Below are 13,059 nucleotides of genomic sequence, written 5' to 3' on the forward strand. Positions count from 1 at the left end.
CGTGGCCTGGGGAGCAAGATCCTGGCTCTGCACGCTACAGGCTAATAGCACACCTTCCCCTCAGATGAGACGACCAAACGCGTCTCTACACACAGCCAAATGTCCTTTGGAGGGGAGGGACCAATTGCCCTAGTTAAGAACCACCACTGTCGCTCGGCTGCCCAAGATCTCATTTTGAATTGCTGCCTCTGAGTCACCAGATCCTGTGTTAGCCACAACTCAGTCACCCAATCTGTGTGTACAAACAACCCAACGTGCCTCAAACCTGGGCCACCCGCCACGCGTCGCCACCGAGACCCTGTGCTGTCTAAGACCTCACGTCACCTACCGGTCTGTGTCTCCAAAGGCTTCCTGTCACCCACGGCCCTGTCACTGAGGTCTCTGTAGCCCATTTCCTAGTGGTATTCGTGCCCCTCTGTCAACCCACCAGAGTTTCAGGAAGTCAGGGCCACAGAGCTCTTCACAAAGACAAAGCACAAAATACACGTGGAGTCGGGGAGACCAAAACACAGAGGCACCACACAAGGCAAGGCGGGCAGGGGAGTCCCAGAAGCAGAGAGATTCAAAGAGACAGAGATGGAGAGAGGCCTGACCCACAGGGCCACAGCTGGTTACGCTAAATGGGTCACTGGAGACCTATCAAGGCCTTCCCCCCACCGACCTCTGCATTAGACTTAGGGGTGCAGAGGCTAGAGTTCTGAGGGTAAGGAGCTTAGACCCAGCGTGACAGCTAATCGCCTGCACAAGGCCTCTGTCTAGGTCACTGAGCCCTGAGCGGCCCCCACCTCGCACAGTCACTCCTCTACTCCTCCCATCAGGTACAGTTGACAAGGTCGCATCCCTAATGCATCTCAGCCCAGAGGGGCAGAGGCAAGGGGTCAGCCCCTCCCTGCCTCTCTTCCAGCTCTGCCACCAGAACGCCCGCAGGAGACGTTCACCAGCATCCAAAGTGTTGGGGTGGGGCGGGCCTGGACAGAGAGCCTGAATTTCCTCTTGGATTGTGTTGGCAAGGACCTGGCTGAGACCACAGAAACTTCCTTCCCTGAGTTGAGAGACACGGTGGGGAGCGGATGGTCCCTGCTGGTCTGGATCTCCCAGTCCTCAGGGCCCCTGAACATGACCACGATGAGAGGAACAGGCCTATGTTTTGAAGCAATAAAAGACTTTAAAGCAGCCCCACCCCACTCCCATCCTGTCTGGCCTGGTTGCTATGGTGATGCCCCAGTTGCTCCAGAGGCGGCTGCTGGTCCTTGAAGTGGGGTTGGTGGGGGCTGTGGATCCTGAGCTGAAGTGGGCTGGGGTGAGAGGTCAGCACTGTCTGGGAACATTCCTGGCTGTGGGTGGGGGCCTACAGCCCAAGGTTCCTCTCCATGCCTGCTTCTCTCGGCTCACATGCCATCTCTACCCACTCCCCTCACCCTCCAGCCCCGACTTCTTCTGCTGCTCCCTAAAAGTGCCATCCTGGAGTCTGAACCCACCCAGATCTCAACTCCAGGTGTGATGGCGGATCGCAGGGCTCAGGTATAGGATGCGGTATATAGGAGGAGTTCAAGTGTGTTGCCCCAGGTAAGGGCTCATAAAGAACATTGGTGAGAATGTGGGGGTGAAGGCTAAAAGCTTCTGGAAACAGAACATAAAGCTTCTGGAAACAGTCCAGGCAAGACATCATCAGCAGGGCTCAGACATGCTCTCAGCATGGAGGCGTCTCATGGGGCCAGGACCCAAACATCCTCAGGGCTCGGGTGCGGATTTGTGCTCATGTCTCCCTTCAGTGGTAGTTTATTACTAAGAACAATTGTTCAAGTACCAAAATTCAGCTGGGCAACTTTTTGAATGTGTGAATTAAAAGGGCTTTAAAGTCATTTCCATTCCTAGAGGCTTCTCCTAACCCTTCTGAGGCTGAGTTTTCTTACCTATAAAATGACAATCATAGTTTCTAGCCTGTAAAACCATTGTGAGGATTAAATGAGAAAATAAATAAAAAGTTAACGCAGTACTCAACAAATAATCACTTTTTTAAAAGGGTGTTTAGAAACAGGAGAGATGGGATGAGAAGGAGAGCCAGTAATTAGACAGTCCAGCTAGACAACTGGCCAATGTCATCGCTCCTAGAGGCAGGAGCTACTGAGGGATCAATTTTTCTTCTCATGAAGGAAGACCAAGTTGTACAGGGAGAAGATGACAAGGTGAACATTCCACAAGGGAAAGAAAATGCCAGCAGGCACACCGTGAATGTGCTGAAAATCTGTGACTTCTTTGCATTGTGATGGAAGCAGTAAAAGAAGCTTATTCTTTAATAGTACATTAATAATGACAAAGAAAAAATAGTCTCCTTTTTTTAAAAAAATGAGATAAAATTAACATATAACCCTGTGTACATTTAAAGGGACCACATATTAATTTGACACATCTATATATTGCAGTGTGATAGCCATTGTAGCATTAGCTAACACCTCTATCATTTTATACAATCATTATTATTATAGGGACAAATGAGATCTAGTTTCTTAGCAAGTTTTAAAATACAGTTTTGTCCTTTTTTAAGTAAAACTCTAATTCAGTGGTTCTCAAAGTTTTTCATCTTAGGACCCTTTACACTTAAAAGTAATTGAGGACCTTACTGTATAGCATCTTAAAGGTCCATGGCTAAAGATGGTAAAGAATCTGCCTGCAATGGAAGAAACCCAGGTTTAGTCCCCGGGTCTGGAAGATCCACTGGAGGACGGCATGGCAACCCACTTCAGTATTCTTGCCTAGAGAATCCCATGGACAGAGAAGCCTGGAGGGCTACAGTCCACTGGGTCGCAAAGAGTCAGACACGACTGAGTGATTAACACTTTCTTTCACTGTATAGCACAGGGAAATCTGCTTAATGTTATGTGGCAGCCTGGATGGGAGGGGAGTCTGGGGGAGAATGGATACATGTATATCTATGGTTGAGTCCCTTTGCTGTCCACCTGAAACTATCACAACATTGTTAACTGGCTATACTTCAATATAAAATAAAAAGCTTTTTTTTTTTAATTGAGGACACAAAAATTTTTGTTTGAGTTTTATCTGTTGATATTCATGTTGATTCATACTGATTCTCATACCTGCTTTTGTATTCAATCTATTGCAGTAAATGGTTTTGGTTGCAAGATGTGAAGGAAACTAAGCTTCACAATATATGTAGTCGGAAAAGAGAGAAGTTAATAGTCTCTCGAGCCTCCCAGGTGGCTCGGCAGTGTAGAATCCACCTGCCGATGCGCGAGACCGGTTTGATCCCTGGGTTGGGCAGATCCCCTGGAGAAGGAAATGGCAACCCACTCCAGTATTCTTGCCTGGAGAATCCCACGGACAAAGGGAGCCTGGAGGGCTACAGTGGAAAAAGTTCGAAAAAGAGTCGGACGCGACTGAGCCACTCACTACACAACAACAACAACTATAGTCTTTTAGCTTGCTGTGGCTATTCCTCTCTGATTCTACACCAAAACTCAACAGGTGTCATTTCTTAAACTTTAGTGACAGTGTGGAATCTGAAACTATATCAACGAACCGATTATATTATACTAAAATCCACTGGTCTGTCTTGCATTGTGAATGGTTCTTTTATCTGTGCACGTTTCTGTAACTCGTACCCTGGTCATTTGGAAAATAGTGGTTCACTGAGTTAGTTATCAGATCTTCCAAATGTTGACACATCTCATTATACACAATAACCAACAACCAACCAACAAAACAAAAATCCAAACAAACAAAAAACCCTGTACATTCATTAATGTCATTACCAATCTCATCAAACTTGGGACGCTTTCAAACTCACGGTAGCAGATGGAAGATTTCCAAACTCTAATTTTCACTTGAAAGCTCTAATTGTATCACTGACCAAAACACTAATAGTTTTCTTCCCTTGAAGTAACAGGCTCACTTCATTCACTTTTGAGAAAATCATGCCAAAAACTCAAGTCTGAATAACTATTTTTGTCATGTGCTCTTTTAAGTGAAAGTAGCCAGTCAGTGAGAAAAGTGACTTTCAGCTCACAACTCAATCGTTTTGAGTGCTTTTCCTGGAGATAACTATCATACTTCTATACCACACTTCCCCTTTGTCACACAAATGTTGCAAAGATGTAGTCAAGAGTCGACATTTAATAAAATTTTGTAATTTTGTTGCTTTATCAACAGCAAAATTGGCCTTTCCCTTTTCTTTTTCTGTACTGAGCTCGCACAGTGGCTGGAAAAAAAAAGAGAGAGACTGCTGGTACAGTTGGGAGCCACGCCTTGATTCCTATTTGGGTGCCAGCAGTTCTACCCGAGGCTGCTCTGTGTCATCAGTGCAAATATCAACCAAGTGAAAATGGCAAAGAACAATTTAGTAGTATTATGAACATCATTTTTGCCTTGTAGATCCCCTGGAAGGGTCTTGGAGACCCCCAGGGATCTGTGAACAAGACCTGGAGAATGGATAAGAACTGACACGTGAATTCAAATGAAAGAATTAGAATAGCTCTATTTACTTTTCTCTTTTAAATGATTTGTTAACGGAGTTATCACTCACAGGGTTATAAAACGCTCTCACAAATGTCCTATGGAAAAACTGAAAGCCAATTCCATTGGCAGCACTATTTGCTTTACTTCCTCCCAAAAAAGTGGGGGAGGGGGAGGACTAAGACCTGGGAGGCCCAAGGGAGCGTATCAGGCGTGTGGAGCCATCCGTCAAGCGTGTCATGGTGAGCACACACAGTCCTGGGGCCACAAAGGCAAGGGGTGCTGGGAACTCAGGGCCCTCGGTCAGCTTCCCACACAATCTCGCTAGCTAGCCACACACCCCTCCACGACAGTCACACACACACACACATGCACAGAGCTGCACTTTGCCATGGCTGATTTCACACAACATAAATGACCAGCCTAACTGTGGTTACACTCACACAATACAATCATACAGCCACGCAAAACACCTCCGTGGTCAAACACCCAACCTCACTGTGCTCAAAACCAAGTCACACGATTTTGTATTCAAAGTTGAAGAATTTCAGTGAGCACACACCCAAGCATCGCTGCAATCCAGTTATCAGTATGGCACATAAAACTCTGGGTCACCACATGACCGCGTGTGTACATTGTTCGCAAGAGCATAGGTTTTGGAGACTGGCCAACCTGGGTTCAAACTCAGGTTCTACCACTTAGATTAGTTCTTTCACCTTGGGCAAATTATTTAACCTGCCTGAGCCTCAGCTCTAGAAAATGGGGATAATTCCTACCTTGGAAACATGATGTGTGGAAGGCATAAAGGCATAAAGGCACTTTGTCTGGACAGATGTATCCTAGGGATAGGCTCTAACTGCCATGGATGGATTTTGTCACCAGAGGGCACCAGGACTCCAAGATGTCAGTGTGGGCACTGGAAGAAATCCTGCCAGGAAGCCCAGGATTCCTGGGGAGTCTGAAGTCAAGCCCAGACTGGGATGGGGTGGGGATGGGGCTGCACAGACTCTGGAAACCCCAGCAAGGCTCAGGCCAGCCGGGGGCTGCTCCTGGGCCAGGTGGGCCCCTTATAGGATCCTGGCCTTTTCTAGGAAGGAGGATGAGCACTTACTAGGTACCAGGCCCTCTTCCTTGCCTACTTCACCCTGTTTAATCCCCACAACAGTACTGTGATTGGTAGCCAGTACTGAGAGTCTTCTGTTGAGGAATCCTGAGGAAAGCGAGGTTCCAGTTTACCTGGCTATCAAGTGGAAGTCCTGGGATAAGAATGCAGGCAGCCATGGCTGTCTTGGGGACCCCTCACATCCCCTTTCTGGGGCTCTGCCATGTCTCCCTGACCCTGGCTGTCTGCCCTGGAGCTCAGCCAGCCCCAGCTGACCCTTTCCCCTCTTCCAGCCTACTCCCTGCCTGCTCCCTGAGCTAGCCCATGGGTAAGAGGCTTATCAGGCATGTGGGGAAGACTGATAAGGCAGGGCCCCCCAGTAAACCTTATCCAGCCTCACCATCCTCAGCTGTTGGGAGTTGTAGGGTGCTGCCAGCAGATTGAGATCCACCCACTCGGGCCGCCAGACACCACCCACTTGGGGCCCAGTGTCACTCCCCATCATGTCACAGCTCCCTGTGATGTCATCACTGGTAGGCACATCATGGCTTAGTTCCTCCTCCCAGTCTGAAAGGGTTACTCAGACAGGACCCAGGGAAGCGGAGTCAGACAGGAGCCTTACCCAGGCTCCAGGTCAGCAAGCTGGGTTGGGCTGGACTGGGAGGAGGGGGTGGTGTCTCAGGATTCTCCCCAGGGTGGATGGCTATTTTTGGTGTTGGCTGCTCCACTTATAGCCACTCCTCCCAATCCAATGAGGCTCTGGGTTCAGCGGGGGCAGGGGCAGTGGGAGGAATCTCTCATCCCTCAACAGGACGGCTCTGGGTGTCAGCCTCTAGCCCAGAACTAGCCTCCTGCTCCTCACAGGGAGGCCCGATCTGGCGGAATAGGGACCTTGCCTCCACCCCCTAAGAAAGCAGAGAGGCAGAGACGGCCTGATGGAGAGACATAGACCCACTCTGACCATCAGACATGTCAACTTGCTGACCGTCTGTGCTCACAGCCTGACATCCACACTCTCGCAGGCCAGCAGCCATTCATTCTCTCAGTCAAGCCCTTGACTACACGTGGGCCTCAGAGACATGCTGTCTCACACTGGCACGTGACATACACACGGTCACGTTCCCATATGCAGGGAGTTCCTTTCCTCTCAGGGCTGAGTTCCTAGAAATCAGCACAGTTCCCAGCACAGAGGAGATGTACATTCATACGTGGTGAGTAAATGGACATTCACTTACACAGGTCATGTGACGTGGGGTGGGGAGGGACTGGAGGAAAAATCACCACTCTCCATCCTACTTCAGGACAGGATGAGAGCATCAAGGAAGCATCGCTGCTGCTTCCAGCACCACCCCTGGCCCAGCTTCCTTGATGGCCACTCCTCAGGCAGTGCCAGTCACTGAAGGGACCTGGGTCAACAGGGCCACCACTCCCCCTACTCCAGATTCCTTCCCAGTGAATTGGCACTCAGCGCTGGATGTTAGGAGTCCTAGAGGCCTAGACATGAGGCGCTCTGGGCATTTAAGGCCTCTGGGTGCTGGGAACTCTAGGTTTCGGGTTCACTGTGGTGTTCAGAGCTCTGGGACCCTTGGCGTTGGGAATCCTGGATTTTGAGAGCTCTAAGGTATTTAGAAATCTGAACACTGAATGCTCTGGACATCAGAGCTGTACCCTAGACAGGCCAAAGTCCATGTTTCCAATCTCTCTTTCTAATTTTACCTGCAGCTGCTGAGATCCACCCTGGGCCCCTGCTCTGATTCCTGTAATTGGCTCATGCTGCCCACCCGGGCCAGAGAAAGCACAGCAGGGTGGCCTGAAGGGCACATGGAGCCCCAGAGGCAGCTCTTGGATCTGGAACCAACCTAGATCCCTCCCTTGCATTGGGACAGGATAGGGAAGGTGCTAGGCACTGACCACTAGGCATTCAAGGGAGGAAGAATCTGAGAGCAAAGCCCAGGTGGGTTTCTGCAGCTCCTGAGGCTGGGTCTTCAAGCCTGGTCAGTCCCGGCTATAACTCAAAGCAATGTCCACCCTCCCCCAACTTCTCCGCAGGGTATCCCGGCACCCTTCCACCAAATGCCCAGTGCCACCAGCTCCTACAGTTCCTTCCAGAAGTGGCCCACGTCTGGCCTGATCCCTCATCCCACCAGACACACACCTAAGCACACTCTGTGCCACCCGACAGAGACCTTGCTTCTTCGGGCTGATGATGACAAGTGAAACCAGTCAGCACCAGAGGGATCTGACGTGGACCCAGCCCTCCCAGGAAATAGCACTGCAGCGGGAGGCTCCTGAGACACGCCTTAGACCACAGTGGGTGGGGCCCAGCCGCTGCCTGTCCTCTTGCTGCCCTGCCCAGGAAGAAGCCAGCCAGAGAGATGTCTGACCCATCGGTCCTCCCCTCTGTCCTCTGGCCTGATCCCCCTCCTCTCCCCATGGTGGCTCAGGCTGGCCGTGCCCTTCCCATCCTGTGGGCCAGCGGTCTAGGGTGGGGAGCTCATGGTGGGAGTGAAGCCATCTCGGCTCTGACCTGGGCTAGGCCCAAACCTGCCTCCCTTGGGGCCTTATTCTGGTTGGAAGAAAAGAGCCGCTTTAGTCTCTGACTCGTGGAGACAGACAACCAGAATCTTTCTCCTAAGCTTTTCCTCAGGACTCACCTCATTGTGCATCTGCTTGAAGCCCTTTCTAGATAAAAATGAGTAAAATGCACAGATCTATAAGTCTCTGTATGTATGCAAATGTACTTTGTGTGATGTCATCGGTCTAGCAAAACCCATGTGGGCAACATCGCCAACTTTCCCAAGTCCCCGGGGAAAATCTATTTCCTCCACCCCGTGGGCTAAAGTGTGAGACTGTCTCCCTGCCCCAACCCAAATGCACCTTCTCCTTGACTCAGGACTGAGCCCTGAGCTCTCCTCCCCTTCACTTCTTGGAATCCCAGCCCACTCCCCCCACCCCCCCGCCCCTGCTTCACGTGGAGTCCTTATAGTCGGGTGGCCCCATTGGTCCCAGAAGCTTCACTGACATTCAGTGCTCTCTTCTCAGGGGCCCCCAGTCCCAGTCTACTCCTTCAAGGGAAATGGAAGCCACTGTCCCACCCTCCTATTCTTCCTTGTCCCCACTCCACTCCATGGAGGCTCTTCCAGCAGCCTCCATCCTGTCTTCCCTGTGTCGTGGCCCTTTGTGACAAGCCCCAGCGAGAGGGAGGGAGAGACCAGTAAGAGAATTTATGTCCCAGCAGGAGAGACAGAGGGAGGGACGCTTGGATCACAGGGGCCCAGTTCCCAGAATTGGGCACACATGCACACTGAGACCCAGAGCTGCTTCGGTGCACACAGTCACTCCTCCACAAACACAGATCCATCTATACAAATCCACAAGGGCAGGGGGCATGGGAGCCACAGACTGCTCAGGAAGAGGACACACATACATAAGATACCTGTTCATAGAATACAAATCACAAACAAGCTATAGAATACAAATCACAAAACTGCAAGGCTGGAGACAAAGTAAAAACGAAAATAATCTTGCTGATGAGAGTGAAAGTGAAGTCACTCAGTCGTGCCTGACTCTTTGTGACCCCATGGATAGTAGCCTGCACCAAGCTCCTCAGTCCATGGGATTTTCAAGGCAAGAGTACTGGAGTGGGTTGCCGTTTCCTTCTCCAGGGAATCTTCCCAACCCAGGGATTGAACCCAGGTCTCTCACATTGTAGACAGATGCTTTACCATCTGAGAGTAGTGTCTCCAAATCGTCCCTGTTCTGACTAAGCCTCTAATGTGAATAGGTTGTAAGTTCTGAGTGGTTGGGGCTTGGAGAAGCCTGGTGGAATGGACTGGCGTTCCTTGGCAGGAAGTGTCAGTGCCTGATACCTGCTATCTTGTTCAGAGCCTCTGTAAATTAATAAAGTGGAATCTCACTTGTCAACTGATCTTATTTGAGTTTGGCATGTGTGAATCAGCTTCTTGGAGGCTGACTATCCCCAGGGAACAAAGACTGGTTTCCTGGGCAGACAACAGTGAGAAAAGACTCAGGGTGCAGAGAAGAGACTGGTCCCCTTCCTGAGAAGATACTGGGACGGCAATAGTCCCCTGACAGCCAGTACTAACCGGCCCTTCTCCTTGAAAGCTGGTGGCCTCAAGACAAGCAAATGTGGGAGCCCCTTTCCACCAACTGCCAGGCTTTGCTGCTCAGAGGCAGCCTGGAGCAAGGTGTTTTTGTAGGACAGGAAACTGAGACTCAGCGAAGCTCCCTTTGGCAAAGTCTCCTTTAGCTAGGATTGGAACCTCCGCATGTCTCCCCAGGGTGAGAACACAGGGCCCAGGTTGGTGTCTGCAGCCCTTGTAATACAACCATCCCTGTGCATGCTAAGTCCTTTCAGTAGTGTCCAAGTCTTTGCGACCCTATAGACTGTAGCCCACCAGGCTCCTCTGTCCATGGGATTCTCTAGGCAAGAATACTACAGCGGATTGCCATGACCTCTTCCAGGGGATCTTCCCAACACAAGGATAGAACCTGAGCCAGTGTAGGTCTGACCAAACCAATGAGAGGGTCCGTGGAGAAAGGACCCCCAAGCCCTCCAGTTCCAAGGAGGAGGACCCAGGCCTTACCCAGCTGTGCCCACAGTCCCCAGCGGCACCGCTCTAAAGGGGATGGAATTTGCTCAGACTTCTCTCTAGGGGGAACGCAGGCGCAGAAGGCCGGGGGCCTGGCAGGCTAACTCCAGCCCCAGTCCCCCAAGTGCCCCAGGCCTTTCTGGCTTCATTCCAACCTAGCCGAAGGGGACGACATCTACTTCCTCCAAGGGCCCCAGCTGGAGGGCAGCGAGGATGGGGCGGAGCAGGGGGCTCCTTTGCGGAGCCCACTCCCATGGGTTCGTGGGGTTCAATCGTCGGAAAGCTTGGAGCAACGTGTAATTTTATTCCCTGGGAGGAGGAGCCTGAGAAGTCGGCCGGGGGGTGGGGATGAGAATGGGGTGGGGGGGTGGCGTGGGTGGGCAGGGCGGCCAGGGGAGCTGCTCGGAGAGGGGAGGGACTTGGCTAGGTCTCCCAAGCCTTCTTCACTCTCCAAACTTTCACCAAACTCTTGGCCCCCGCCTCCCCGAAACCAAAACACAACAAGCTCTGGAGGAGCGACGAGCAGCTCCGCGGGGCGGGCAGACTCGCGGCGGCACATAGCCTCAAGAGGCTGATGCAACTTTCCCTTTAAGAAAGCCACCTGGGCGCACCGCGGCTCGGACCCAGCTCGCCTGGGCCGGGGGCTGCAGCATGGTAAGGGGTCTATGGGACGGAGGCGCTGCGGCCCGAGCCTCTTTCTGTCCTGCCGTCGGTCTGGGTGTTTGGTGGCTCCACGGGGCTGAGCCCCAGGAAGAGCGACCGAGAGAGCGAGCGAGCGAGCGAGCGAGCGAGTGTGTGTGTGTGATCGCGCATGCATGCGGGCATCTGTGGATGAGAGTGGGTGCACGCGTGGGGATGTCTGTCTCGCCGGAAAGGTCGGGTAGGTGCGTGCGTCTGGGTGTCACCGCTGTCACCAAGGAGCTGCAGCGGGCGGAACGGCGGCGCGGGGCGGCGGCGGGGTTGGGGGGTTGGGTGGCTGCTCCTGGAGGAGGGGGAGCTGCTTGCCGATGCCGGTTTGGTCCCGGGCGGCGGGCGCGTGAAAGTGCCGGCAGCTCCGGAACCAGAGCGTCTGTATGAGGCGCCAGAGGGTCTGCGCGCTGGGGCCTGCCGACGCCGGGAACCGGCAGCCCGGGTCTGCGCCCCTCATGCGGGCTCCTTCTCTCCATCTTCTCGCTGGCCGCCGGCCGGCCTGCCTATCTGGCCCCTCCAGCCGGCCTGCCTCCCTATCTGCTCGCTCACTCGCCGGCCGGGTGCGGGTTCCCGCGCGCCCAAAGGTCCTGGGAAGCCGTGTCAGGGAGTCTCGGTGCCCTCGGACCCTTGTCTGCGGCTCCCGGCTTTGGGAAGGGGTTACGGCCACGGTGTTCTCGGGCAGTTGCTCTCCTGGGAAGAATCCGCGCCCTCCCCACCCCAACCTTCATTCCGGGTGCGCGTAAGGCGGGCCCAGGCGGCTGCAGGTGAGGGTAGGGGCCTAGCAGCCCGGGGCGCCCACCCCGAACCGGTGCCCCGCACCCCGCAGACAACGGCCGAAGGGAGCAGACCGTGAGGCTGGGGCCGGGAGGGAGGGGGGCTTTCCCGGAGGGCCGGGAGGGGCCCGAGCCGGCCCGGGGGCGGGGCAAGGGGGCGGGGACCTGGGCGCCCCGGTACTTTTCCACCGCAGGGGCCGGGGGGCGGGGTCACCGCCCCCACACCAGCTGAGAGGCCCACACGTGGCGGCTGATGTAACGCCCGCTCCCGACACCTCGCACCGGGATTAAGGCGAGCGCGCCGGCTTCGAGGAATCCGGGCTCTCCAGGCGGTGCTACAGCTTTGAAAGCGACCTCGCCTTTTCCTGCCGCTCAGGGGCCTCTTCTCAGCAGACCCGCGGCTTCTTAAAGGAGCCGCGCCCCCCTTCGGGCTAGATCTCCGCAGGCCACGCCCCCTCGCTGGCCACTCTTAAAGGAGCCGCGTCCCCGTCTGTCTGACAGCTCTCTCATAATGCCTAGGTCTGTTTCTTTGCTGAAACAAGTCTGATGCTGCAGCCGCTAGAAGATAAAGGCTGAGGGGCCTAAGAGTGGAGAAGGAGAGAAGGGCCTGAGATGTTAAAGAACCCCAAAGTGAGGGAGTGTCAGAAGATTGGAGGGTAGTGGGTGAGGGAGGACTGGTTCTAGGAAGGGACTAATGGGCGACACTGAGCATGCCCAAGTGTTTCCAAGCACCGCAGAGAAAACGCCCCCTTAACTCGGCCTACACTGCGACTGCGGCTCAGTGCCCAGCTCTGAGGATGCAGAAGAATCACCCCTCTGCCCTGGGATTTCTCCAGCTGGTGGGGAAGGCAGATTTGGACACAAGTAACCATGCTGCAACGGCTGCGTGTGAGGAACATGTTGATCAGATGTACATTGCTTGCATTGGGGGTAACCCGGGGCACAGTGGGAAGACTGACTGCAAGTGGAAGAGAAAGGAAGGGTTCTTGGTGGTAATGGCTTTGGAATGGCTTTGAAGAAGGGTGGGGTATATACAGATGGAAATGGGGACAAGGGTGCTCAAGGAAGAGGGAATTGCCTAAGCAAAGGCATGAAGGCAAGAACCCTCTGGGGATGCTGGAGAGTCCCACATGGCCCGCAGGTGGCCATAAGTGGCTGTAGATAGCTGATTTGGGCTCTAGGCAGAACTAAGGGCCGTTCCCCACTCCCACAGCGCCTCCCCTCCCTCCAACACAGTGAATGGGAAATTACGCTTCCTCTTCTTTCTCCTGAACTGTGAGGTTCTTGAAGGCAGGGAAAGAACCTGTCACCTTTCCATTCCCAGCAATGACTTCAAGGCTTGGCCCAGATGGACCCTTAAAATTGATTGACCCGACAGTCCTGTTTAGAGGAGAGGAAGACTGAGCAGTGA

The 13,059-nt window shown here is 53.3% G+C and overlaps 1 protein-coding gene and 1 long non-coding RNA gene across 4 annotated transcripts in view; one reads left to right on the forward strand and one right to left on the reverse strand.

Moving 5' to 3' along the window:
- The window catches only part of LOC133244688 (Krueppel-like factor 17), a 103,252-nt gene that overhangs the window by 86,921 nt on the left and 3,272 nt on the right, over window positions 1-13,059 (reverse strand). The gene's annotated exons all lie outside the window — the stretch shown is intronic.
- LOC133244694 (uncharacterized) lies at window positions 6,099-8,294 on the forward strand. 3 transcript variants are annotated; one of them, XR_009735480.1, is made up of 3 exons: window positions 6,099-6,205; window positions 6,705-6,783; window positions 7,622-8,294. It is a non-coding gene; the product is annotated as an uncharacterized LOC133244694 (long non-coding RNA). The 3 variants fall into 3 exon arrangements; XR_009735478.1 differs by having other exon boundaries at window positions 6,129-6,205; window positions 6,437-6,783; XR_009735479.1 differs by lacking the exon at window positions 6,099-6,205 and having other exon boundaries at window positions 6,214-6,783; window positions 7,295-8,294.

Source organism: Bos javanicus, chromosome 3 (assembly GCF_032452875.1).
Source record: "Bos javanicus breed banteng chromosome 3, ARS-OSU_banteng_1.0, whole genome shotgun sequence".
NCBI classification, from domain to species: Eukaryota; Metazoa; Chordata; class Mammalia; order Artiodactyla; family Bovidae; genus Bos; species Bos javanicus.